At 33.3% G+C, this 27318-nt stretch overlaps 1 protein-coding gene, 1 long non-coding RNA gene and 1 pseudogene across 5 annotated transcripts in view; 1 reads left to right on the top strand and 2 right to left on the bottom strand.

Moving 5' to 3' along the window:
• LOC146997269 (cullin-5-like) overlaps positions 1-27318 on the bottom strand; it is a 572661-nt pseudogene that overhangs the window by 89623 nt on the left and 455720 nt on the right. The window lies entirely within an intron of this gene.
• The window catches only part of LOC146997274 (uncharacterized), a 114379-nt gene that overhangs the window by 12348 nt on the left and 74713 nt on the right, over positions 1-27318 (top strand). For 2 of the 3 annotated variants that reach the window (XR_015040957.1, XM_085816304.1), the window contains exon 2: positions 161-349. The gene's annotated coding sequence lies outside the window, so the exon portion shown is untranslated. The remainder of the gene's footprint in view (positions 1-160; positions 350-27318) is intronic. The other variant, XM_085816305.1, reaches the window with a different exon arrangement.
• LOC146997275 (uncharacterized) overlaps positions 6137-27318 on the bottom strand; it is a 69783-nt gene continuing 48601 nt past the window's right edge. Inside the window, exons 5-6 of the long non-coding RNA XR_015040959.1 lie at positions 25051-25113; positions 6137-7383 (exon numbers count right to left, since the gene is read on the bottom strand). This is a non-coding gene — a long non-coding RNA (uncharacterized LOC146997275). The remainder of the gene's footprint in view (positions 7384-25050; positions 25114-27318) is intronic.

Genomic DNA, 27318 nt, shown 5'->3' with positions numbered 1-27318 from the left:
GATGAAATATTATATTCTGGACGATTATATATCTCTAAACCACAGAATTTCTAGCAGCAATTTGCCATCAGTGTCAACATTAAAAAATCATTATACTGAATAATTCACCTTATAGCTGTAAACTGCTAATATTTTGATACAATTGGACATATTATTTTAGGATATGTCTCTTAATCTTCTCTTAACTCGTTCCATACTCAAATCATCCCCTTAGAAGCTAAGATTGAGAATACTCGTCTCCTCAAGCAACAATTGGATGCTGTACGAGTCGCATCGGACATGGACCAGCATACACCTCTTACGGCAAAAGCAAACTGTGATACATTGAAAGTACTGGAGCCCCTTAAGGGTAAGTGTGTTTTTAAATATCTCAGTATGCTAAAAAAACCCTTAGATAGCCTTGCTAATGCTTTTAATGATAATTTTAAGTTAAATATAAAAAGAAAACAACATGAAATCTCGGATAATTCAAACGCTAATTCTAACCACGAGGATGGTAAGCCTATAAGGCATACATACGTATAGTATATTTTTCAGTTGCAATACCTTATTACCACTGAGAATTTTTTGCGATTCCCAGGACGCCATAATACAGTCAAAAAGTCATTAATTCAGACACCCATACTCCGGAATGATCTATAATCCGGACCTCAAAGCTACAAACTTTCTGCGCATACGTCGCGTTTACGTGTGCTCATAAGACCTTTACGGCTGTGACTTTGCCTGTGCACATGCGCATAATACGTTTACGCATGCGCGTTTAACGTATAACAGACGGTATAAGCTGAGCTAAAATTATCTAATTCAGTTAATGTTGCAGATTGCGTTGTTCCTTAATCTTCGAATTGGATCAGGCTTATTATTTTTTGCAGACTGTTAGAGCAATTTTATAAAAGTAAGCTTGAACTTTCGATTATGTCAAACAGAATTTCCGATATATATTTACTAATATGTACAGGATCTACAAAGCAAAAGTATGTTTCGAAGTCCATTAAACAAAAAGTGGAATTGCTGCAAAAAATGGAAAAAGGCATATCCTTTGTTTCTTAACCATTCCGAAATCTGTTTATCAATTTCATGCTGCTCTGCGGGGGGGACATCGCAGCGCGCAATGAACTGGAAGTTGATTTGTCAGCACTATCCTTATCTTCAGGGCAAATGTTTTTATTTTATTCGGCTTATAATTCCTTACTAAATGTAGTATTTCATCTCGATGTATTCCGTCTTTGATATGATTTAAATCAAATTCCTTGTCATTATAAATACCACAAGTACACATCAAATAGTTTTCTGGTTGCAATTTTCTAATTTCGACTATGCTTAATGTATGCTTTACGCATGTGCTTGTTGAAAGAAATGTTTAATAAAGGAAACAAATAAATATTAAGCTTTTTTTTGTAAATTTTGATACCCTTTAGATCATAATTGTTCTTTATTTCATAAATAACGGTTTCATATTTTTAATTGTATAATTTCTTCATGCCATCTTACCAGATTTAAACTGATGATCTATAATCCGGAATCGCCAAAGTCCCGACGAGTCCGGATTAACTACTTTTGACTGTATTTACAAAAATTCTGTGGAACCCAATAAGTACTGCGCAAATCCGACACATGCGTGAGTGAAACTGTCAATTTTTTCTTTTGTACACTTGCAGTTTTAGGTCACTACATTTAATTTCTAATTTTAAGACATAGAACAATGTGAACATTTTAAATAAGTAACAGATGAAATGACAGCGTCACGTGCAAAGCAAGAAAAATGAACGTTTCTATTATAAAATGAAGGCGTCGAAACGGATTCATTTTTTTTTCTTTGTCTGTATTGCCATATCTATTTTAAGATGTATTGTATTATGTAAAAATATTTGGTAATTGTAAAAGTATTATAATAAATTAAAGAAATATCAAAACTGCTAAAATTCTAGGCAACCCCCTGCTGCAAGTCCAGCGACTCCAGTTTAAGAAACCCTGGTATAGACAGACAACCCGGCGAAATTACGCCCTAATTGAGATACAGACATAAAACTTATATCAAAATGATGGGGCATGCATTTGCAGTTGAAAGCAGCAAAACGCATCAAAATGGATCATTAACTTTCGAGTCGTGTGATTTTGATGCGGCTTGCTGCTTTCAAAAGCATTTTCCTACAACTTGCATCCTATTTGAGATGCAGATATAAAATTTGTGGAGCATGAAATTGCTATTGAATGCAGGAAACCGCATCAAAATCGGACAATCGGTTCCCGTGTAAAACAGATTTTAAAAAACTGTAATTCTTAGAGATGCATCAAATTTCATTGCCATGAAAAATATATTTCGTCCTCTGGACCCTGAAAACGATACTAATTATGTCCAGAATGCAGTTAACACTGTAAATCAACGAAGCACTTCAAGTCAAAATTTACCTACACCACCACAACCAAAAGTTGTTCCTCCAGTCAAAAATTCTACAATGATATAACCAGGGCAAACAAGTCCACAATACCAATTTTAAATCATATCAAATCCGAAGAACACAGGAAAAGGCCTAAAACCATCCTCAGAGACATACAATAAAGGTTTTTGATAAACGTTTAATTACTGTAAAGGCCCTTATTTTTGCAGGCCGTAATTTTCACAAAAATGAATATATCGGTGATTTCGCGAGTTGAAAATTTCACGAATTTTATATGAACAGAACAGAAAGTTGAAAAATTTTAAAAGTACTTAAGTAAAGTTGGGGGGGGGGAAAAAAGTATTTCGCAAAGCTTTGATTTTTGCGATTACGACGGGCTCACGAAAATAAGGGCCTTTACACCAGTTTAAAAAAGACCCAAAAAACTAATTAATTATTCTTTAACTAATTATTGTAATATACCGAATTGCCTAGCTTAGCACCAAAAATTGGGAAAATTAAAATTTTTATTCCTATCGCATCACTAATTAATATTGAAGCAGGCTTAATTTAATTTGTCCATCATGTCCTCTAGCCCCTCATTCACTCAGCCATCCCTTTAAATTAGTATGGATTGAAGACAAGAAAGAATTTCAACCAATCACAAAAAATGCTGGTGGAAAAAATTGAAATAAGTGAGAGATGGAGCGCTTAACGAGGATCCTTAAGCGCTCCATCTCTCACTTTGTAATCACAGTTCAACAGCTTTCGGCCATGAAGGCGGTAGCTATCATAATCATACCACACACTCTACAACCAATCACGTTCGTCTCGATCTAGTTACTCAACCGTAAACCACAGAAGGATTTTTCGCCGATTTAATGGCTATATCCAAACTAAACAATAAAATTATCATAGGTAGAGACTTTAACTCACACCACAAAAATCGGAACTGCAGAAATGATAATTCAAATGGTCACATTGTTAATCAATTTGCCTCAACGGCCAACTTTACTGTTGTAGCTCCCTCCTACCCAACATGCTATAGATCTGCAAGCATTATTGAATTTTTCCTGCTAAAAAATATTTATCAACCATCAAGGATAGAAAGATTACGTGAACTATTCTCTCATTATAACCCTGTTTTAATGGAGGTGAATATCAGTAGCTATAGTACATCACACAAAAGAGCCTTTATTATGAACTGGGTAGCTCTAAACAACACTCAGTACCCGTTACCCGCGATACACAGTGAAGACGAGTTAGACGCAGTTATCGAAGATTTTACTAGCACACTTAACCTTGCTCTGAAAAATAGCAAGGCGGTCCCGTTGACTGGTAGGGCCAGAGATCCTGCTATTAGAGAACTTTTAGCTAACAGAAAGAGAGCTAGAAAAATATGGCAGAGGACCAGATGCCCAGAAGTTAAGAGAATTTTAAATCGGCTGAATCAGGAAGTCAGTACACGCACAAAACAAATGGTCTAGATATTTAGAATCACTCTCTACTGATGATCATGTATATGGAAAGCTGCTTCTAGATATAATAGATGCTACACAAATATTCTGCCCCTTAATGGCCCCTCTGGGATCACATACACAGAAACTGAGAAAGCTGAGTCACTAGCTGATCACTACGCTACTCAGTTTTACATTAACATCTCACACCCAGACACAGAACGCACAGTTAGTTACACTAACAATTTATACTTTTCATAACCAAAAACAGACAACATCCGTCTTGCTAAATCTTCGGAAGTTAACACCGCCACCTCCATACCTGTCCCTTTCAATGATGTTCGATCGATTATTGCGGCTTCCCCGCTCTCTCCAGATGAGTATGCGATGAGAATCGCTACTCAGACTGAATCTGCTCTCATCTGTAAAGAGTACTCGTCCCCATTCATTGTCTCTCCAATTCCGGTGTTCCCGGCACCACAGAGAACGCCTTCTCCGATGGGCAGGCGTTAGAGGTACACACCGTACAGGGCGTCGTGCAAACAGACCACCACCCTGCAGTCTTCTGGCCACGGTAAAACGCGATATCTGTCGTCCAGTCGCCTGCGTCGTGTGTCTAGCGATTTCTCCCGCTGTCTGCCGCCTGTTTCTTCTGGCCTGTAAGGCAATATACCGGTCATCTGCACGTGTGGTTCCTCGTGAACGACCACTACTAAACCCCCGGATAGCTGTTCCTGTAGTTTTAAATTGTCTCCAAAGTCGTGAAACGATGCTGTGAGCAATTCCGATCTCTGCAGCCACACTTGTCACACGGCGGCCTTCCTCCAACTTCCCAATGACCTCGGGTAAAAGCATCCAGATGTCATCTAACAGATTGATTATTCGCCATTTCTCGCCGAGGCAGCAACTCAGTGTGATTTTAACTGCTATACGGTGTGCAATCTCTTTGCCAGAAATACTGATCTTTCACCGAGAACATGCTTTATACAACTCAGACACTCCCCCATTATGTCTACCTGCATATCTGCGCAAGTGCTACCGTAGATCACCTTACTTAATCTCGGGATTGGTCTTTCTGTCCGCTCTGCCTCTTCGTTCAGCTGATATGCTAATTTTTCGACTTCGTCCTTAATTTTTGCACACCAGTGTATTTCACGTGCTATACACAGGATAAGGTACAACCCAGGAACCTGGAAATGATGTGTGTCTTTGTACCCTTCTAAAGGAGTATGGATTGAAAACAGCCTAGGCCTTCCCCGTAGCACACTGTAAATCACACTTCACCCAATAGGATTACTCCTCTGCCAGCCAACAGAAGTTCAACAAGCTCCCGCCTACCACCTGACTACTGAACCATTCAGCCTTGAATACTCGAGGAGAGGGGGAAGAAAAAAGAAGAAAAGGGCTTTTTCTTCTCTCTCCGCCCCCGATTGCCTCTGCTGCTCACACTCCAACTAGCTCTAGGTTTTAACTTCAAAACTCATCATCTTATATTTGCTGCAAACTCTGCCATTACTACTGATTATAATGTCACAATTGCTTTCATATCATTTCACTGCCATAACTGCTCTTCGAATTTTTATTTTTACGAACTTCAGCAACATTATTTCTTTAACATTCGTAAAAGTATTAACTTACTACACTGGGATAAGGCTATGCCCAGGAACCCACTACAACTGAACATTAGTTCATCGAGGAAGGGCATACTCTAAATGAAGCTGCAGATGTCCAAATAAAAAAGGAAAAGAAAACCTATTCACAATAAATTGTTTCAACAAAGGAAACGATTGTGTGATTTTAGATGACAGTCGGAGAGTATTAGTATCAAATATTTTATTTCATCATACCACCAACAAATATTTTCTTTTGTTTCAGAAGCCCATCAAAAACTTACATGACAGCAAATGCAAATCTAGTATAAATAACGTTTATGTTGCTAAAATAAATTCTGATTTCCAAAGATGGCCTGTTTCTCGCATTGTTGGTAAATCATGGTTGATGGGCATTAAGAATGGTCTTTCCTCTAATTCACTGGACACACACAAATTAGCAGCACGTTGGTGTTAATTCTTTTTAATTCTGTATTAAAATATACAACTTTAAACTTAGTTGACATATGCGGCATTTGAAGTGCAAATAATAAAAATTTTTCTTAAATACTATGCTTTGTTGCTTATCTTTTAGAAATTTAAAGACCTGGAATTCTGCAATTCTGAGTAAAAAATGAAAATAAAAAACAATTAACACCAACAAAAACTTGTGGTAACATGACAGACAAATTATTACAAATACTACAAAAGATCATGCCTTTTCATTTTATTTAACCATATGTTAAAGCAGTATTCTTTATTAGACCTGGAAAAGTTAGAAACAGGAATATATTTTACTACAAAAACTACACGACAATTCTGAAATTAGAAGCTTTTCTGTATGAATTCCACTCTAAAACAATGCAAGTGCAGTCTTGACGATAAGAAAGTCAAATTTATTGAAATTTAAATTTGTATTTCCATTTTAATTTTCATTTTCCTAAAAACATTTGTCAACTTTGCAGGATTTCATCTTCAAGTATATATGTACAGACATTTAAAGTTCTGATGTATTAACATCTCGTGGAAATACACCTATCCCTCGATTTATACAGTACTTACTTGTTTTACATGATTTCAGTTTTACACAGTTTAAAAATTAACAGATTTCAAAAACTTAGTAAAATAGTATTTGCTGCATAAATGCAAATACATACATTTGAAGTCATTTTTTAATCTCATTTCTTTGGTAACACTGGTGGCAACAACAAGGATGGGGATTCCCCGTGTTAGGGGAATCTCAATAGTATGTATATGTACTTCATAACAGTAAAATTTTAAATTATATGGTTCACGCGAACTAATGCAGTATCAGTATTTTAGCAGCAAGGATTACATCATTTTTATCTACATATCTGAATGTTTACTAGCAAGTTTTCAACATTTATAGTTTTTGTGGCATTTTTTATAATTTATGTAAATTTTTTAAAGTATTATAATGCCAAAAAATGCCATTTTTGATTTTAAAAAAAAATCAAAAATGAAATTAGAAGCAAAAATTAAAATATTAGATCATCTATGTAATAGAGAAGGAGTAACAAATGTTGCTAAATTTTACTCCATGAACGAAGCCACAATAAGGACAATTAAAAAAAAAAAATGAAGACTCTACTAGAAAAAGAATTAGATATGGGTAGAAGACGAAAATTTAAAATGGATTCCAATTGATACTGATGCTATTAGAAACAAGGCTTTAAAAATTTATAAAGCACTTAAGAATCGGTCACTATCGACTTTGTCAGATGAAAAAAAGGTATCTTTTTCCACAAGTCATGGTTAGTTTGAGAGATTTAATAATATTTAAACAAAGGCATTCTTTACATAATCTAAGATTGAAAGGAGAAAGTGCATCTGCTGATTCGAATGTAACAACAATATCCAGCAAAATTTGCTGAAATCAATTGCCACGATCTCCTACATTTCTGATCAGATCTTCAATGCTGACGTGTCTACGTTGTTCTGAAAAAAAAAAAAAAAATACAGTCAAAAGTCGTTAATCCGGACTCGTCGGGACTTCGGCGATTCCGGATTATCGATTTTTCCGGATTATAGATCATCAGTTTAAATCTCGTAAGATGGCATGCAGAAATTCTAAAATTAAAAATATGAAACCGTAATTTATGAAATAAAGAACAATTATGATCTAAAGGGTATCAAAATTTACAAAAAAAAAAGCTTAATATTTATTTGTTTACTTTATTAAACATTTCTTTCAATGTAAGTTGTTTAAGTTGCTTCATTTTATGTGATACTAATACTTTCTCTTTAATTCTATAAACAGACATAATTTCTTTTCAGTTAAAGAGTTCTGCTGTTCAAGTCCCGTTAATTGCTGTGCCGAGAATACCGACTAACTGGTCAATGGAAATTTTTCGTTTTCACTAACCTCTCTGTCACATTCTTCATGTCTTTATCCATTTTTTTCAGCAATTTCACTTTTTGTTTGTTGGACATTGAAACATACTTTCGTTTTGTAGATCCTTTGGAAGTTCCAGCATCGGAAATTCTATTTGACATAATCGAAAGTTCAAGTTTACTTTTATAAAATTGCTCTTACAGTCTGCAAAAAATAATAAGCGGGATCCTATTCGAAGATTAAGGAACAACGCAATCATTAACATTAACTGAAATAGATAATTAGATAATTTTAGCCTACACCGTCCGTTATACATTAAACGCGCAGGCGAAAACGTATTCTGCGCTTGCTCACACGCATATGCGCAGTAGTCAAGTTCTTACGCGCTCGCGTAAAACGCCTGTGCGCATGTGCTAACGCGGCACATGCGCAGAAAGTTTTTAGCTTTGAGGTCCGGATTATAGATCATTCCGGATTATAGGTGTCCGAATTAACGACTTTTGACTGTACCTTGCAAATCAGCTAGTGGTCATAAGGTAGTGAAAAGTCATACAATTTTTTTCTGTTGCAATGCTTCAGGCAATTATATAATGAAACCATTGGTTATTAACAAATCAAAAACACCATGTTCATTTAAAGGAACAAATATAAATAACCTTCCCTTTTATTAGATGCCTAACAGGAAAGCACGGGTCACTGCCATAAGGTTCAATGAATGATTTCTTACCATGTTTGTCCCAGATGTCAAAAATTATTTAGGTAAAAAAGGATTGCCTTTTAAGACTCTTCTTTTAATAGATAATGTACCTGGTCATCTTCAAAATTTACAACACAAAAAAGTAGAAATAGTCTTTTTGCCCAAAAAATACAACTTCTTTATTACAGCCATTGAATCAAGTAATATTTTCTGGCTTTTACAACATTGTGTATATCAAACAAACCTTTAGGTATATTTTAGAAAAAATGGAGAATAATGAATCTTACTCTTATGGATGCTTGGAAGAAATTTACAATCTTAGATTGTGTTGGACTGTCATATACTCAGATTAAACAATCAATGCTCAACGCATGCTGGAAAGCAATACGCTGGATGTTGCTAAAGATGAGAATGATAGATTACCATTAGAGTGTGAATATTCTCAGATCACTAAATTGGCTCAAACTGTAGTAGGAGAAGGTTTTGAGGATTTAGCTCAAGCGTATATTAAAGGAATAATGGTTGATGAAGAACTAAATGAGGATGAGTTAGTTAACATGATTCATGAAACAAATAAACATGATGAAGACCAATCTGAACCAGCTGCATTCACAGCTAAAGTCATCAGTGTAGGACTTGAATTGGGAAGAAAATTAGGTAATCATTTTTTACAATATGACACAAATGTCGAATGAAATCTCCGATTCCAAGGGGAGCTTAGTAAGTGTTTAAATCTATATACGGATGTTTAAAAAGATTTAGGGGGACAAAAAAACAACAGGCAATTGTTAATTATGGATTTCATCATGAAGTCTAGTCGATGTGAGATCTCCCCTAATTTATCATCTATTGAAGCAGAATTGTATCACGAATACTCAAGTGATGAAAGAGACATCATACCAATCAAGAAGAAAAAACTAATAATTCATGAAAGTGATGTCAGTCCAAAATCAACTCTAAATATGAGAATATTTGTAGAAATTTCCTGTTCTTTCAATTCGAGCCACAATTTTTCATAAATGCTACATACTTTCATTACATTATCAGGTTGCATACTTCTGATGTCTGTGTAATTTATTTAATTGATGATGTAATTTATTTAATTGATAACTAAATATACTCGATTATGTTTTCACAAGGCTTGCTAATGTTTTTTTAAATAACACGAAAATAATCATGCAATGCAATAAAAATAGAACATCATTTTCCTGCCTCAGAATATACTACTAATAACAGGTTGTTTAAAGAGCAAAATATACAAAATTTAAATTAAATAATTATTTCCTTTTACTCAGTTGAATATACATTTAATTCATAAACATGTATATGCAGATAAAATTAGCTATGTCAATAAAGTTCTGCAAAGAATAATGAACGTGATCCTATTAGTTAAGTGTTGCAACTTTATTTCATATGAAATATTTTCTATATAGTCATTCCTTAAAAGTAGTCTCTGAATAATTAAACCAATTAAATTTGTTTCTAAATGTACTTGGGTTAATTGATAAAAGCAAGGCTTTTTTTTAAATGGCAAGCTGATTTTTAATTGATTTCATACTTAGATACATCATTATACATACATTAATAAAATAAATAAAATTCTAATTATGTTAGGGCAGTTTCCATTTTGCTGGTGTTTACTAAAGAAAATTTTACAGATAGCATTTTTAACAAAAACGCTGTTTATGATCATTTAAGATTTAAAAATAAATAAATAAATAAATAAAGAGAGAGAGAGATTATTTTGTAAGTATTCATCAAGAATATTTCTTCCAATTTATGTTTTCGAAGAAACGCCTTTATTACACCAAAGTAAAAAAAAATTATCCCTCTACCAAAACTTAAATCTGTATCGATTAAAAAAGAACAGTAATGCGTATTTAATAAGAACACAGGAATAAATTGTATTAAAACTCAAATCTATTTGTAAATTGTTCTTCTCTAAACTTATGCTTTGAACCTGAAATATTTTGAATGAAATAGTGCTTTTTTATTTATTTTAAGACTTGATCTATTTTAAATTTACCTAAAATACCTAAAATAATTATTTTAGCTTTTCAAGAGTTTCTTTTACATTGCTGAATTTGATGAAGGTGTACAAACGGTGCCAAATTCTTGGTTTTGGGCTGATATGGATAAATGACATATGTAATATGAAAAAATGAATCAAACTGAACAAAATGATTGCATCACATCAAGCCCCAGATTATTGAGAACTTTGGCAATTTCACCGGGTTCTCTAAATTTTTGCATCGACAAGTATGATATTTTCTATAATTATGTGTTCTTGTTGCTCATTTTTCTCACTGTATAATTTAGAAAGCTGAATAGAACATGGAAAATGCTGTTATGAATGACATCAGTACCAAAATATTTTTAAAATATAGTAACATCTCCATTTTTAGTACTTTTATCCATAAATTATTAGTACGAGTTGGTAGTTTGGTTTTTGAATCTTAACATTATTTTAATTACCAGACTAGTTGTTTAAAAATAGGAATGCATGTATTAAAAAATTCAAAAATTAACAATCATATCAGGATATAATATATATTTGCTTTAACATTTAACTGCATTTTTTTATACAAATTTGATGCTCTCAAAATCTATTCGGTCACCTTAATTTTGCAGTGGAAAAATAATGAAATAGTATAATCCTACAATTCGAAACCATAAAAATTCTATTTGATTTATTTATTGAATCAATTGTTGCAAAATATCTGAAATTTGCAGAATTTTATAAAATAATGTAGCCATGACTGTTAATTTAATTTTACATCAAATATTTCGATAATTATACATGAGCAAATAAATGCTGCTAGAACATTTAGATGTTTAATCTAACATTAAACGATTATTTAATTCATTCTTTTTGCTTTATGTTAAATTATTGTTTATGAGTGATAACGGAAATTTAAAATTTTCAGTGAAAAAGGCATAGAAAAGTTAAAGTTGGCTATGAAGTTTTCAGACATCGAAAAGTGCAGAATTTGGTGCGGAAACAACAAAAAAAAAAAAAAAAAAAAAAAAAAAAAAAAAAAAAAAAAACCACCACCAGCGATTTAAATTCTCCGATTCTTCAGATGAGTAAAAAAAGTAAACAAGTAAAAAACAGTAAAAAAGTACTATAGTAAAAAAGCTAGCAGAGCTGTGCTTGCCATTGCTACCAGAGTGCACACAAGGAAAATATTTTCAACCAGAATTTTCTGCATCTGTTTTAGCTAGTCCTCACTGCAAATCTGAGGACTAATACTCCAAAAGCAGGCTCATCAGAAAGACCCAATAAAGGTTTCGTACTGTTGCATTCCTGTACAGGTTCATGCAATTTGGAGTGATTAACGATGACACTTAATAAACACACAATGTATTTGCCAGTATTATTCAGGACATCTCCAAAAACATGTTTACAGTCGTCCAAAAACTGCGACAAGCACATTGAAACAATCAGCAACAGAGCCTTTAGGCTGTAACAGTGAAGACAGCTTCACAGCAAAGTGCTAGAGTACAGCTCCCGACTAGGTTCAGTCTTCTCAGAACTCGACGTACTGTCGAGATTCTCGACGCTACAACTCGCGATGCACTCCACAATAAGCACTAGAATACAGCTTCTGACTCAGTTCAATCGTTCTTGGAGCTCAAAACACTCCAAGATAAGACTCGATGATGCACTAACTCGCGATACATTAAGAGACTCTCTCTACGCACTCCCCAATCAACTCAATACTAGACTGAAAATCAACTCGATAGACTCGAGATACTACTGCTACTCCGCATACAGGCAGGGTTTATATAGCTTTTAGCATGCATTCGAGAACATTCTAAGTCAAACCAGTAAGAACTCGTTCTAAATGGTTCTCCATCCGTCTACGGCATATTGCCAATTTCGCTGAAAGATGTTGCCAAATGGGTGATTTCTCGCCAAATCTAGCAAATCCTAAACCTGCTTTGTGGGAAATCTATCTTACCGCAGCTGGAAATTTTTTAACAGTAACTTTCTGAATTTGCCAATAGTCAATTTTTTAAAAGTGTTCTGTTTTCAGGTTTTTAGAATAATTATGTAATAAAGACACAATAACACGCCGAATAAATACTAATTCAGAAGTCAAACAACAAAAATCAGCGTTATATTTACAAAATTTTCACAGTGACTGTTTACTGTGAAAATTTTGTAAATATAACGCTGATTTTTGTTGTTTGACTTCTGAATTAAATATGTAATACCCTGACCTTTTCTCTTCCGCAGAACTTCAACATCTAATCTTAAAAAATTTAAATTCTTTATCTAGATTACAAATATTGCAAGAAAAGGTGGAGTTGCTGAAAACTCCTAACTGTGCAATCAACCGAAAAATTCAGAATTAAATATATTCCAATTAAAAACTGAATTAGAACTTCAATTTTTAGAGAGAATGTTTCTCAACAACATAGCTCCTGTGGTATTGTAAAATAATATTTTACATTAATCCTAATAGTTTTTTTTTTTTTTTTATTTTATTTTGTTTACTTTTTGCACACATTTTCATTTTATAAAGTAATTTCTGTTACGTTTTTGCTTAAATGAAATTTTCTATTTCAGTATTATCTTATTTTCTTTATATAAAAACTAACTGCATAAAATGTACTAAAATACAAATATGGAACTCAAAGCAATGAAAACGTTATGATTTTATAAATAAGTTTCCATTACATTTGCATTTTATTTTGAGGAAAGTTAGATTTCTTGAGTGTTCTGTGAAGTTGAAATAATTTTCTTAAATGATAGAATAAGAAATCTTGTTGGTTATGCATTTATAGATTAAAGTCAATTTTTATTTATATATTTATTTATTTAGGTCAATGAATTGAAACATATTAATGTTAAAGGAGACTAACGTAAACATATTAATAGTAATCGTAACAAATATTTTGAAGTGATGTCGGACACGCTAGCCGAAGAGTACAGTTGGGTAAGTGAAAAAAAAAGGGGGGCATTTAAATCCCTGAAGTTATCATAGGTTATTTTACATAAGTCAACATTTATAAATATATTTTTATGTACATCATCATTTACAAAATATCTTGATAACTTACATTACGTATAATATGAAATCTGCCAAATTAAGTCACACCCAGCACCCGTAGCTCTCAGCCTGAGTCAAATCTTAATTATTCAAAAAATCGAATAAAATAAGACCAGACTTCCATGAATAGTGCATAGTGCTACTAAATGCATATGTGACCATCCCAGAAGAAATAAAGCAGGTAGATATTAGCATCTGGAAAGATATCCCAATGCATGAAGGAAGAGTAATATATTTAGTGTATGAACCTGTTATGTCAAGAAGACTTTAAATGAATTAGAAGACAACATAAAATAGCAGTTTTATCTGATCGCAAATGTTTAAAATGTTATTTAAAATGTCTAACTTTTTTTTATTCTTAAAATGATGTTTAATCCTCATTTGTTCTGCTATTTAATTTTTATGATGTATTGTTACTTAGTTTGTTATCTATCCACTTGTCAGTAATTGAGCTGAATTAAGTAAAGCTTTGTTCTTTTACATTATATTTTACCGCTCGATCAGGCCGACTGCCGTACCAAAGCACTCGGGTTCGAATCTCGGAAAAGGTTCGGGGGTTGTAAATGCATAGTGTCTGTGCATCATGGGGGCACCCAAAATATGCTGCAAGCCGAAAAGTTCTTTCAAGAAGCTGATCGTAGGGAAAGAGAACTTGAAAATCCTTGGACTCGTCCTCCGTGTGATAGTTGCATCGCAAAAATGTTATGGTTTTTAATTAATTGACTTTCTGTTTAAATATGCAGTAATTATAATTAAAAATTCACAAGTAAATTTTCCATTTAATGTATTTTTTAGAGATAGTGCAAACTCATCTCCCTGCAACAATTGAAAAGAAAGGTGCTACTATAACAGTTAATCTCAAAAAGGTTGGTGGGTGGTAAATGTATAGTGTCTGTGCAGCATGGGGGCACCCAAAATATGCTGCAACAAAGTTGCTACTACACTCATGTCCATAAATTAAGGATAATTCGGAGTCACGCGGAAATCGAACTCTAAAATATACTAAAATATCACCTGTAACATCACAACACACATCTTCAAGAATCATATGCAAATTTTAGGAAGTAACCAGATGACACCGATGGTACTTCACAATGACGAGAATGTAAGAAAGTGATATATAACGAATACAGGCAAAGAAGTAAAATTGTTCGCAGGCACTTTATAAGCATTTCAGTGCAATAACCAAATAGTTCGCAGGGGCTTTATAAGCATTTCAGTGCAATAACCGACAAAGGACGCATTTGGATGATTTTTTACGTGGTAGAATTATCGGCCGTCTGGAATGTGGGCGTACCCAACTGGAAGTATCAGACAAACTTGGAATTGCCCAGAGTGTCATCTCCAGCCTTTGGCAACGATTCCCAGATGATGGTAATGTGAGTAGACGTTACAGCACAGGTCGCCCCAGAGTTACAGCGCCGAATAAGGACCGGTATTTGGCAGTTACTGCCAAAACAAACAGGTGGAGCACAGCCTGAGACCTGCCTCGTCAGCTCTCTTCAGCCACTGGTACGACAATTTCAAGGCAGACCGTGTACAGACGCTTAGGGCAGATTGGTTTATATGTTCGTAGACCTGTCAGATGCGTTCCACTTACTGCAACTCACTGTCGCCTGCGGTTAGCCTGGAGTAGAGAGCATGCACTGTGGACACCGCAACAGTGGGCTTGTGTGATGTTTTCCGACGAGTCCAGGTTTAGCTTGCAGTCTGATTCTCGCCGGACTTTCATATGGAGAGCTCCAGGTATTCGTTACCACCAAGAAAGCATCATTGAACGACACCGTTACGGTGGTGTAGGAGTGCTCGTTTGGGGTGGAATTATTCTGGGTTCCAGAACTGACCTTCATGTTCAAATTGGAATCATGACAAGCCATATCTATCGGGACGTCATTCTGGAACAACATGTACATTTGTTTCGGGGTGCCATGGGCACACAATTTGTTTATGGATGACAACGCCAGTCCTCACCGTGCAAATATCGTAAGCGAATGCCTTCAATCGGAGGATATCACCCGTACAGACTGGCCAGCATTCTCACCAGACTTGAACCAGTAGAACACGTGTGGGACATGCTTGGCCGACGAGTTGCAGCCCGTCAACCTCCTTCTACATGTCTACCGGAACTTCGGAGTGCATTGCTTTTTGAGTGATGTAATATCCCCCAAGATCAGATCGATAATTTGATACTCAGATGCCTAGGCGTTGTACGGACTGTATTGCATCGTCTGGGAGACATACAATGTATTAACAATCAAACCAACCATGTAATATTGGTTTTTTGTAAATAAGTTTTTTTTTTTTTTTTTTTTTTTGGTAATTTGCTCCAGGGAGAAAAAAAAATCGCTAATTTTTTTAATAATATCAAACATATAGCATCTGTTTTTGCTCTTTACCTTTTGTTTAATAAATAAGCTTTACAAATAAGTCAAATTTGTTTTGCTTCTAACTTTTCCTTTGCCTGATTTTGCATTATCCTTAATTTATGGACATGAGTGTATAACAGCGAGTACTTTTGTGTACAGAAGCTGTCTTGAAAGCTTAGAATCTAAAATTTTAAGTTTGTATTTGTTTTTACTGAATTGTAAGTATTATAAATTCATATGTTTGGAAGCGTCCGAGTTTCAAAAATAATAAAAGTATAAATGATAAATAATAAAGCTTCAAAATAGTAAATCAAACAATCATCAAAATGTTTAGTACCTATTTAAAAATTTGGAGCTTTCTTTCAATTTTAAAGTAATTTAAAATTTAATAAATAGCTTTAAAACTCTTGCCAGTCACTGCTCATCTCAATGCATATAATAGCATTATAATTTTTTATAATAATAATGCATATTTTGTTTAATTTCATGAGGCTGAAGGAGACATTGTAAACTTATATTATGAATACGAGTCATATTTTGTAAAATTCGATGAAAGGCCATTCGAAAAACATGTATACATTGACAGAATTGCCGATATAAATAAAATATGTTATTAACAATATTAACTTCTTATTAATTAAGAAAAGGCTGCATTAAATATATTAAAAGGATCTTTTAAAATTTTTGCAGGAAATGAATTTAAGTTTCTCTTAAGTGAATGGATATTTTTATATCTTTATTACCGTATTTGCAGGCGCATAAGGCACATCCCCCTTTTTTTATACACATTTCATTATAATGAATTTACAGTATTTTAAATATAAATACAAAGTAATACTTTATACCCACAATTCATCTGGGGAAGAGCTTTTAATTTTCTTCATCAAAACCTAAACACTCATCACCATAGCTAAATGAAAAGTCACTTGAAACCTCTCCTAAATCAGCATTCGAGTCCTCATACAACAGATTGTCCTCTGTACCATTCAGTGTATTAATAATGCCACACTTCATACATGATTTAACCTCTGCCTCTGTTTTCACAGCATCCCAAGATGCTTTGACCCATTCACAAACTTTCCAAATGTTAGGCCTTCCCCTTCTTCTTGATGGTGTAACCTCAAAATTTGAAGCCTGCATCCAGCTTGCATGCTTTGTTACAGCAATTTCAACATTGTTTTTGAACCATAATTTGCCAACAAACTTAAGAAACACCAAACAGTTGAAATTTCCCACACTTAAAAGTCGTTCGCAAAAATTGCAGTTTTCATGCCAGATGCACATTTACTAAGCTCTCCGTAACTGTAATATTCCCACACATCGCAAGGAAACAAGAAAAAAATCACATAACTCCAAAAAAAGAGGAAATTTCCAGAAATTAATGCAATCAAAAACTGAGTATCGACATACAAGATGCACCTCCTTTTTTTCCCGACTTATTTTCAAAGAAAAAAAGTGCGTCTTATACACTAGAAAATTTGCTATTTAAAACTTTCTTACATTTATTGGAAAACAAATTGTTTTATATGCTTAATTTCATTCACATAACTATGCTCACTGTAGTTATTGGCTATACTAAATATTTGAATGAAGAAATGTAAGTTTTATTTGCACAAAAACTATTAGCATGTGTTTTATAGCAATACACGCAAGTACACAAAAGTGATACACAAAAACTATGAGCATATAGTTTTATAGCAATTTATGAGAGCAAAGTTTTACATAAAAATGTAAATGAATCATAAACGCATCTGTTATATAATTTCAATACAATGAGATATAACAATAATCACTGAGGAAATCTGATATGATTGTGATGACTATATTCAATAATTAAAAAATTCCAAAGATTCCAGTAAGATTTTAATAACTGGAAGAGTAACTTCTTACTGGATCAATAAAACGCTTTTCTGCTGTTATCAGTTTTACTGGAGGAGATGTCTGAAATACTGCTATTGCGACATTATACTGATTAAACTAATGTAACACTGTGCGACACCCACACAGATCTTTAAAGCAGCAATTCTCAACAGGTGGTACACAAGATAAAAAATAGGTGGTAGGCAAAGAAACAAAGTTCAAAAATTCTATGAAGAAAAAAAGAACAATTGTTAGAAAATTCCTTTGATTGCACTTCCACTGAAGATTTCATAAATAACAACTTTTGGCTACACCGAAAAAAAGAATTTAAAGGCATTTCAAATAAAGCTAAATTTTTATTGCCTTTTCGCACAACCTATTTGTGTGAACAAGGATTTTCTTCCATGTTTTATTTGAAAAATAAATACAGAATAAAATTAAAAGTGGATCACACTTAAAGCTAAGTGAAATAAGGCCAGACAAAGAAATTGATCTCTCTTAAACAGGCCCAAATTTTACACTAAATTTAAGTATATAACTTAAATTTTGATAATTAAAATGGTAACCAATTCTTAATTAATATTTTTTATGTGTGCCTATTTAATACAGATAGCCAATAGCTTGTGCAAATGGCAAAACATTTATTTTTTCTATTTATATTGAGAAACTGAATAAGTATTATAAAATGTACAATAATTATACTGGTTGTACTAAGGTTTTTAAATTTTTGTTTAGATGGTATGTGTTAGTCAAAAGGTTGAGAACCGCTGCTTTAAAGCAATTAAATTTATGTCACTTTGTGAAGTTATACAAAAGTCACAGTGTGACATTAACATCATTATCGCAGCATGACTTTACTACCATACTCAAAGACAAAGAAGCAACAATAACAAAAAAAAGAAGCCAAGAGAAAAAATTGGTATCTTACCTCTCAGCCTCCACATCCACAGGGCCTGTTTGCTCACATCCTGTTTCTTGTCGCTTCTTGGGCGCTTCGCATTCCTATAATAAACAAAAATAGGTACAATTTTATTACCGAGACCATAATAAACCACAGTGACAGTACATGCATAAAAGCACCAAACTTGGCACACACATCCATTTAAATCATAAATTGACATCACATAAATTTAGATACTTCTAAATGCAAGTGAATTATGACTGCACATAAATTTAGATAGCTCTAAATTTTAATTTACCACTGAAATACTGGTATACTTTTTAAACTTTTTAAAAGTGCATCGAATCTATCTATTTAGAAATTGCCAGAGATGAAAAATTTGCAATAAAATTTTGACAAAGAAAAGGCATCATTCATGATTGTGTGTGATTATGACAAAGCCTCAAGGGCTATCTGCCTGTGCCTTTGTGGAGCACTTTCTAAGGGAAACTGGCTTGTATACACGTTACACATGGGGAAAACCACGAAAACGCCCAGCCCGTTCCTGGGATTCGAACCTCAGACCGACTACCAGCGTTCGGTGACTCCACCGCTCGGCCGCTGGTGGGCCTCATTCGTGATAGAAAATTAGGCTTAAACTATAGTCCAAGAACCATGAAATGAAACCATTTCATCGATAACTCAACAACTAAATGGCACCTTTAATCTTCTAGGTGTATCTACGGATTATTTCGTATTGAAAGATGGCTTTCCAAATCACGACACGCAGAATATTCTTGTCAGATTTTGATAAATACGAAATGGTTTCGAATGAATGCGGCAACTGGCAGTAGGGAAATAGCAATCAATAGAGAAAGATGTTACAGCGCGAGGTTCATAAATAAAAACCTCGTATCCAGCCACACTATCTGCCGACCTGTAGGCGATTTTCGTGCCGAAACCGAAAAATACTAAGAAGCCTTCGACCGAAAGCTTTGTGTATGCAAAAAGTTTGTGAAACAAAATTTCTTCTATAAAATAAAATGCAATTTGCACTGAACCCATGAATTACTTTTAAAGAAATTAATATCACCTAATTTACAAATAATTTCTTTTAGCATGGAATAAATACTTAAACAGGTATCTTACAATTACATGAAATAACGTAATCTTTAAAGGCATTGATGTATACAATATAAATATTTGCTTGTTATTTTATGAAATAACAGTGTCTGGGAAGCCCACTCAAATATCCTGTAGAATTTTAACAAATTATTTTATAGGATACAAATATGCATCTGTTTTTTTATGAAATATGTGAAATTTATGCAAATAAAATTAAGGATTATGAAATTTATTTTAATATAAATAACTCTGCAAAAAGAAATATTCAGGAGACTTTATTCCCCTTATTTTCCTATTATTGTCATCATAAAAAAATAATAGCATTTATCTTAAAGATAATTAGCTTATTTAAAAAATACAATCTGTAAGCACTTTCTTTAACTCGATATAAGATCCATTTATTTTAAATACTTTTCTAAAACTTTTTATAAAAAATAAGAAAATAATGTAAGCACAAACCTTGTGGTTGAAAAGTTATGCAAACCTTGGGTTCAGTACCCCTCAAATAAATAATGAAAACAATCTCAGATTTTATAGGATAAAAATTAGGTCCAAACGGGCAATTTTTTTCATTTACAGACAATCATTAGATGTTTGGGCTAATGCTACTTTCGACTAAAAGTATTTAAAAGCTACAATTTCAGACAGACTGTCTTGCACACTTAAAATACAAATGTTTTATTAATTACACTGCTTGCCTTAAAAATATGTTTCTTAATCAAAAATTTGCTAAATTTTTATAAAACATAAACTAATACTTATAAAAGAGCCTGAGGCAATTTGTTACAATTAATTAAATTGTTCAACGTTGTTTAATTAATTGTTTAGGCGGTCAGAGCCGGAACAGCTAATGAAGTTTATGAGACTGTGATATTACTTTCGGTTTTGTGAAATGAAGAATTACATAGGATACTTTCAGATTGAAGTTCTGTAGAAACAAAAAAGTAAGTACCATCCCTCTTTCTGAAGCTCTTTATTTGTTTATTGACTTTTGGTAATTAAAAGGTCACTAAAGGAGATATCAGCGAAAAAACATACATTGAAAACAAAGTTAAAACAAAACGTTGCCGACAAAAATATCCAAAGAAGTGATTTGGAAGTGCTGAAGAATAAGTTTAAAGTGTTCGAGACAAAGATAAATTCCAATTTCGATTCTTTGTTCGGGTTATGTATTGAAGAAAGTGCAGTCAAAAGTCTTTAATCCGGACATCCATAATCCGGAATGATCTATAATCCGGACCTCAAAGCTACAAATTTTCCGCGCATGCGTTTACGCATATGCATAATACGTTTACGCATGCGCGTTTAATGTATAACGGACGGTATAAGCTAAGCTAAAATAATCTATTTCAGTTAATGTTGCAGATTGTGTTGTTCCTTAATCTTCTAATTGGATACGGCTTATTATTTTCTTTTAGACTATTAGAGCAATTTAATAAAAGTAAGTTGGAACTTTCGATTATGTCAAACACAATTTCCGATACTGGAGATGATGGTAATGTGAGTAGACGTTACAGCACAGGTCGCCCCAGAGTTACAGCGCCGAATAAGGACCGGTATTTGGCAGTTACTGCCAAAACAAACAGGTGGAGCACAGCCTGAGACCTGCCTCGTCAGCTCTCTTCAGCCACTGGTACGACAATTTCAAGGCAGACCGTGTACAGACGCTTAGGGCAGATTGGTTTATATGTTCGTAGACCTGTCAGATGCGTTCCACTTACTGCAACTCACTGTCGCCTGCGGTTAGCCTGGAGTAGAGAGCATGCACTGTGGACACCGCAACAGTGGGCTTGTGTGATGTTTTCCGACGAGTCCAGGTTTAGCTTGCAGTCTGATTCTCGCCGGACTTTCATATGGAGAGCTCCAGGTATTCGTTACCACCAAGAAAGCATCATTGAACGACACCGTTACGGTGGTGTAGGAGTGCTCGTTTGGGGTGGAATTATTCTGGGTTCCAGAACTGACCTTCATGTTCAAATTGGAATCATGACAAGCCATATCTATCGGGACGTCATTCTGGAACAACATGTACATTTGTTTCGGGGTGCCATGGGCACACAATTTGTTTATGGATGACAACGCCAGTCCTCACCGTGCAAATATCGTAAGCGAATGCCTTCAATCGGAGGATATCACCCGTACAGACTGGCCAGCATTCTCACCAGACTTGAACCAGTAGAACACGTGTGGGACATGCTTGGCCGACGAGTTGCAGCCCGTCAACCTCCTTCTACATGTCTACCGGAACTTCGGAGTGCATTGCTTTTTGAGTGATGTAATATCCCCCAAGATCAGATCGATAATTTGATACTCAGATGCCTAGGCGTTGTACGGACTGTATTGCATCGTCTGGGAGACATACAATGTATTAACAATCAAACCAACCATGTAATATTGGTTTTTTGTAAATAAGTTTTTTTTTTTTTTTTTTTTTTTTTTTTTTGGTAATTTGCTCCAGGGAGAAAAAAAAATCGCTAATTTTTTTAATAATATCAAACATATAGCATCTGTTTTTGCTCTTTACCTTTTGTTTAATAAATAAGCTTTACAAATAAGTCAAATTTGTTTTGCTTCTAACTTTTCCTTTGCCTGATTTTGCATTATCCTTAATTTATGGACATGAGTGTATAACAGCGAGTACTTTTGTGTACAGAAGCTGTCTTGAAAGCTTAGAATCTAAAATTTTAAGTTTGTATTTGTTTTTACTGAATTGTAAGTATTATAAATTCATATGTTTGGAAGCGTCCGAGTTTCAAAAATAATAAAAGTATAAATGATAAATAATAAAGCTTCAAAATAGTAAATCAAACAATCATCAAAATGTTTAGTACCTATTTAAAAATTTGGAGCTTTCTTTCAATTTTAAAGTAATTTAAAATTTAATAAATAGCTTTAAAACTCTTGCCAGTCACTGCTCATCTCAATGCATATAATAGCATTATAATTTTTTATAATAATAATGCATATTTTGTTTAATTTCATGAGGCTGAAGGAGACATTGTAAACTTATATTATGAATACGAGTCATATTTTGTAAAATTCGATGAAAGGCCATTCGAAAAACATGTATACATTGACAGAATTGCCGATATAAATAAAATATGTTATTAACAATATTAACTTCTTATTAATTAAGAAAAGGCTGCATTAAATATATTAAAAGGATCTTTTAAAATTTTTGCAGGAAATGAATTTAAGTTTCTCTTAAGTGAATGGATATTTTTATATCTTTATTACCGTATTTGCAGGCGCATAAGGCACATCCCCCTTTTTTTATACACATTTCATTATAATGAATTTACAGTATTTTAAATATAAATACAAAGTAATACTTTATACCCACAATTCATCTGGGGAAGAGCTTTTAATTTTCTTCATCAAAACCTAAACACTCATCACCATAGCTAAATGAAAAGTCACTTGAAACCTCTCCTAAATCAGCATTCGAGTCCTCATACAACAGATTGTCCTCTGTACCATTCAGTGTATTAATAATGCCACACTTCATACATGATTTAACCTCTGCCTCTGTTTTCACAGCATCCCAAGATGCTTTGACCCATTCACAAACTTTCCAAATGTTAGGCCTTCCCCTTCTTCTTGATGGTGTAACCTCAAAATTTGAAGCCTGCATCCAGCTTGCATGCTTTGTTACAGCAATTTCAACATTGTTTTTGAACCATAATTTGCCAACAAACTTAAGAAACACCAAACAGTTGAAATTTCCCACACTTAAAAGTCGTTCGCAAAAATTGCAGTTTTCATGCCAGATGCACATTTACTAAGCTCTCCGTAACTGTAATATTCCCACACATCGCAAGGAAACAAGAAAAAAATCACATAACTCCAAAAAAAGAGGAAATTTCCAGAAATTAATGCAATCAAAAACTGAGTATCGACATACAAGATGCACCTCCTTTTTTTCCCGACTTATTTTCAAAGAAAAAAAGTGCGTCTTATACAATAGAAAATTTGCTATTTAAAACTTTCTTACATTTATTGGAAAACAAATTGTTTTATATGCTTAATTTCATTCACATAACTATGCTCACTGTAGTTATTGGCTATACTAAATATTTGAATGAAGAAATGTAAGTTTTATTTGCACAAAAACTATTAGCATGTGTTTTATAGCAATACACGCAAGTACACAAAAGTGATACACAAAAACTATGAGCATATAGTTTTATAGCAATTTATGAGAGCAAAGTTTTACATAAAAATGTAAATGAATCATAAACGCATCTGTTATATAATTTCAATACAATGAGATATAACAATAATCACTGAGGAAATCTGATATGATTGTGATGACTATATTCAATAATTAAAAAATTCCAAAGATTCCAGTAAGATTTTAATAACTGGAAGAGTAACTTCTTACTGGATCAATAAAACGCTTTTCTGCTGTTATCAGTTTTACTGGAGGAGATGTCTGAAATACTGCTATTGCGACATTATACTGATTAAACTAATGTAACACTGTGCGACACCCACACAGATCTTTAAAGCAGCAATTCTCAACAGGTGGTACACAAGATAAAAAATAGGTGGTAGGCAAAGAAACAAAGTTCAAAAATTCTATGAAGAAAAAAAGAACAATTGTTAGAAAATTCCTGTGATTGCACTTCCACTGAAGATTTCATAAATAACAACTTTTGGCTACACCGAAAAAAAGAATTTAAAGGCATTTCAAATAAAGCTAAATTTTTATTGCCTTTTCGCACAACCTATTTGTGTGAACAAGGATTTTCTTCCATGTTTTATTTGAAAAATAAATACAGAATAAAATTAAAAGTGGATCACACTTAAAGCTAAGTGAAATAAGGCCAGACAAAGAAATTGATCTCTCTTAAACAGGCCCAAATTTTACACTAAATTTAAGTATATAACTTAAATTTTGATAATTAAAATGGTAACCAATTCTTAATTAATATTTTTTATGTGTGCCTATTTAATACAGATAGCCAATAGCTTGTGCAAATGGCAAAACATTTATTTTTTCTATTTATATTGAGAAACTGAATAAGTATTATAAAATGTACAATAATTATACTGGTTGTACTAAGGTTTTTAAATTTTTGTTTAGATGGTATGTGTTAGTCAAAAGGTTGAGAACCGCTGCTTTAAAGCAATTAAATTTATGTCACTTTGTGAAGTTATACAAAAGTCGCAGTGTGACATTAACATCATTATCGCAGCATGACTTTACTACCATACTCAAAGACAAAGAAGCAACAATAACAAAAAAAAGAAGCCAAGAGAAAAAATTGTTATCTTACCTCTCAGCCTCCACATCCACAGGGCTTGTTTGCTCACATCCTCTTCTTGGGCGCTTCGCATTCCTATAATAAACAAAAATAGGTACAATTTTATTACCGAGACCATAATAAACCACAGTGACAGTACATGCATAAAAGCACCAAACTTGGCACACACATCCATTTAAATCATAAATTGACATCACATAAATTTAGATACTTCTAAATGCAAGTGAATTATGACTGCACATAAATTTAGATAGCTCTAAATTTTAATTTACCACTGAAATACTGGTATACTTTTTAAACTTTTTAAAAGTGCATCGAATCTATCTATTTAGAAATTGCCAGAGATGAAAAATTTGCAATAAAATTTTGACAAAGAAAAGGCATCATTCATGATTGTGTGTGATTATGACAAAGCCTCAAGGGCTATCTGCCTGTGCCTTTGTGGAGCACTTTCTAAGGGAAACTGGCTTGTATACACGTTACACATGGGGAAAACCACGAAAACGCCCAGCCCGTTCCTGGGATTCGAACCTCAGACCGACTACCAGCGTTCGGTGACTCCACCGCTCGTGGGCCTCATTCGTGATAGAAAATTAGGCTTAAACTATAGTCCAAGAACCATGAAATGAAACCATTTCATCGATAACTCAACAACTAAATGGCACCTTTAATCTTCTAGGTGTATCTACGGATTATTTCGTATTGAAAGATGGCTTTCCAAATCACGACACGCAGAATATTCTTGTCAGATTTTGATAAATACGAAATGGTTTCGAATGAATGCGGCAACTGGCAGTAGGGAAATAGCAATCAATAGAGAAAGATGTTACAGCGTGAGGTTCATAAATAAAAACCTCGTATCCAGCCACACTATCTGCCGACCTGTAGGCGATTTTCGTGCCGAAACCGAAAAATACTAAGAAGCCTTCGACCGAAAGCTTTGTGTATGCAAAAAGTTTGTGAAACAAAATTTCTTCTATAAAATAAAATGCAATTTGCACTGAACCCATGAATTACTTTTACAGAAATTAATATCACCTAATTTACAAATAATTTCTTTTAGCATGGAATAAATACTTAAACAGGTATCTTACAATTACATGAAATAACGTAATCTTTAAAGGCATTGATGTATACAATATAAATATTTGCTTGTTATTTTATGAAATAACAGTGTCTGGGAAGCCCACTCAAATATCCTGTAGAATTTTAACAAATTATTTTATAGGATACAAATATGCATCTGTTTTTTTATGAAATATGTGAAATTCATGCAAATAAAATTAAGGATTATGAAATTTATTTTAATATAAATAACTCTGCAAAAAGAAATATTCAGGAGACTTTATTCCCCTTATTTTCCTATTATTGTCATCATAAAAAAATAATAGCATTTATCTTAAAGATAATTAGCTTATTTAAAAAATACAATCTGTAAGCACTTTCTTTAACTCGATATAAGATCCATTTATTTTAAATACTTTTCTAAAACTTTTTATAAAAAATAAGAAAATAATGTAAGCACAAACCTTGTGGTTGAAAAGTTATGCAAACCTTGGGTTCAGTACCCCTCAAATAAATAATGAAAACAATCTCAGATTTTATAGGATAAAAATTAGGTCCAAACGGGCAATTTTTTTCATTTACAGACAATCATTAGATGTTTGGGCTAATGCTACTTTGGACTAAAAGTATTTAAAAGCTACAATTTCAGACAGACTGTCTTGCACACTTAAAATACAAATGTTTTATTAATTACACTGCTTGCCTTAAAAATATGTTTCTTAATCAAAAATTTGCTAAATTTTTATAAAACATAAACTAATACTTATAAAAGAGCCTGAGGCAATTTGTTACAATTAATTAAATTGTTCAACGTTGTTTAATTAATTGTTTAGGCGGTCAGAGCCGGAACAGCTAATGAAGTTTATGAGACTGTGATATTACTTTCGGTTTTGTGAAATGAAGAATTACATAGGATACTTTCAGATTGAAGTTCTGTAGAAACAAAAAAGTAAGTACCATCCCTCTTTCTGAAGCTCTTTATTTGTTTATTGACTTTTGGTAATTAAAAGGTCACTAAAGGAGATATCAGCGAAAAAACATACATTGAAAACAAAGTTAAAACAAAACGTTGCCGACAAAAATATCCAAAGAAGTGATTTGGAAGTGCTGAAGAATAAGTTTAAAGTGTTCGAGACAAAGATAAATTCCAATTTCGATTCTTTGTTCGGGTTATGTATTGAAGAAAGTGCAGTCAAAAGTCTTTAATCCGGACAT

Source organism: Stegodyphus dumicola, chromosome 5 (genome assembly GCF_044657685.1).
Source record: "Stegodyphus dumicola isolate Sdum_Otavi_A_Nest chromosome 5, ASM4465768v1".
NCBI lineage: Eukaryota > Metazoa > Arthropoda > Arachnida > Araneae > Eresidae > Stegodyphus > Stegodyphus dumicola.
The sequence above is the reverse complement of the archived record's forward strand: the minus strand, read 5'-3'. Positions and strand labels throughout refer to the sequence as shown.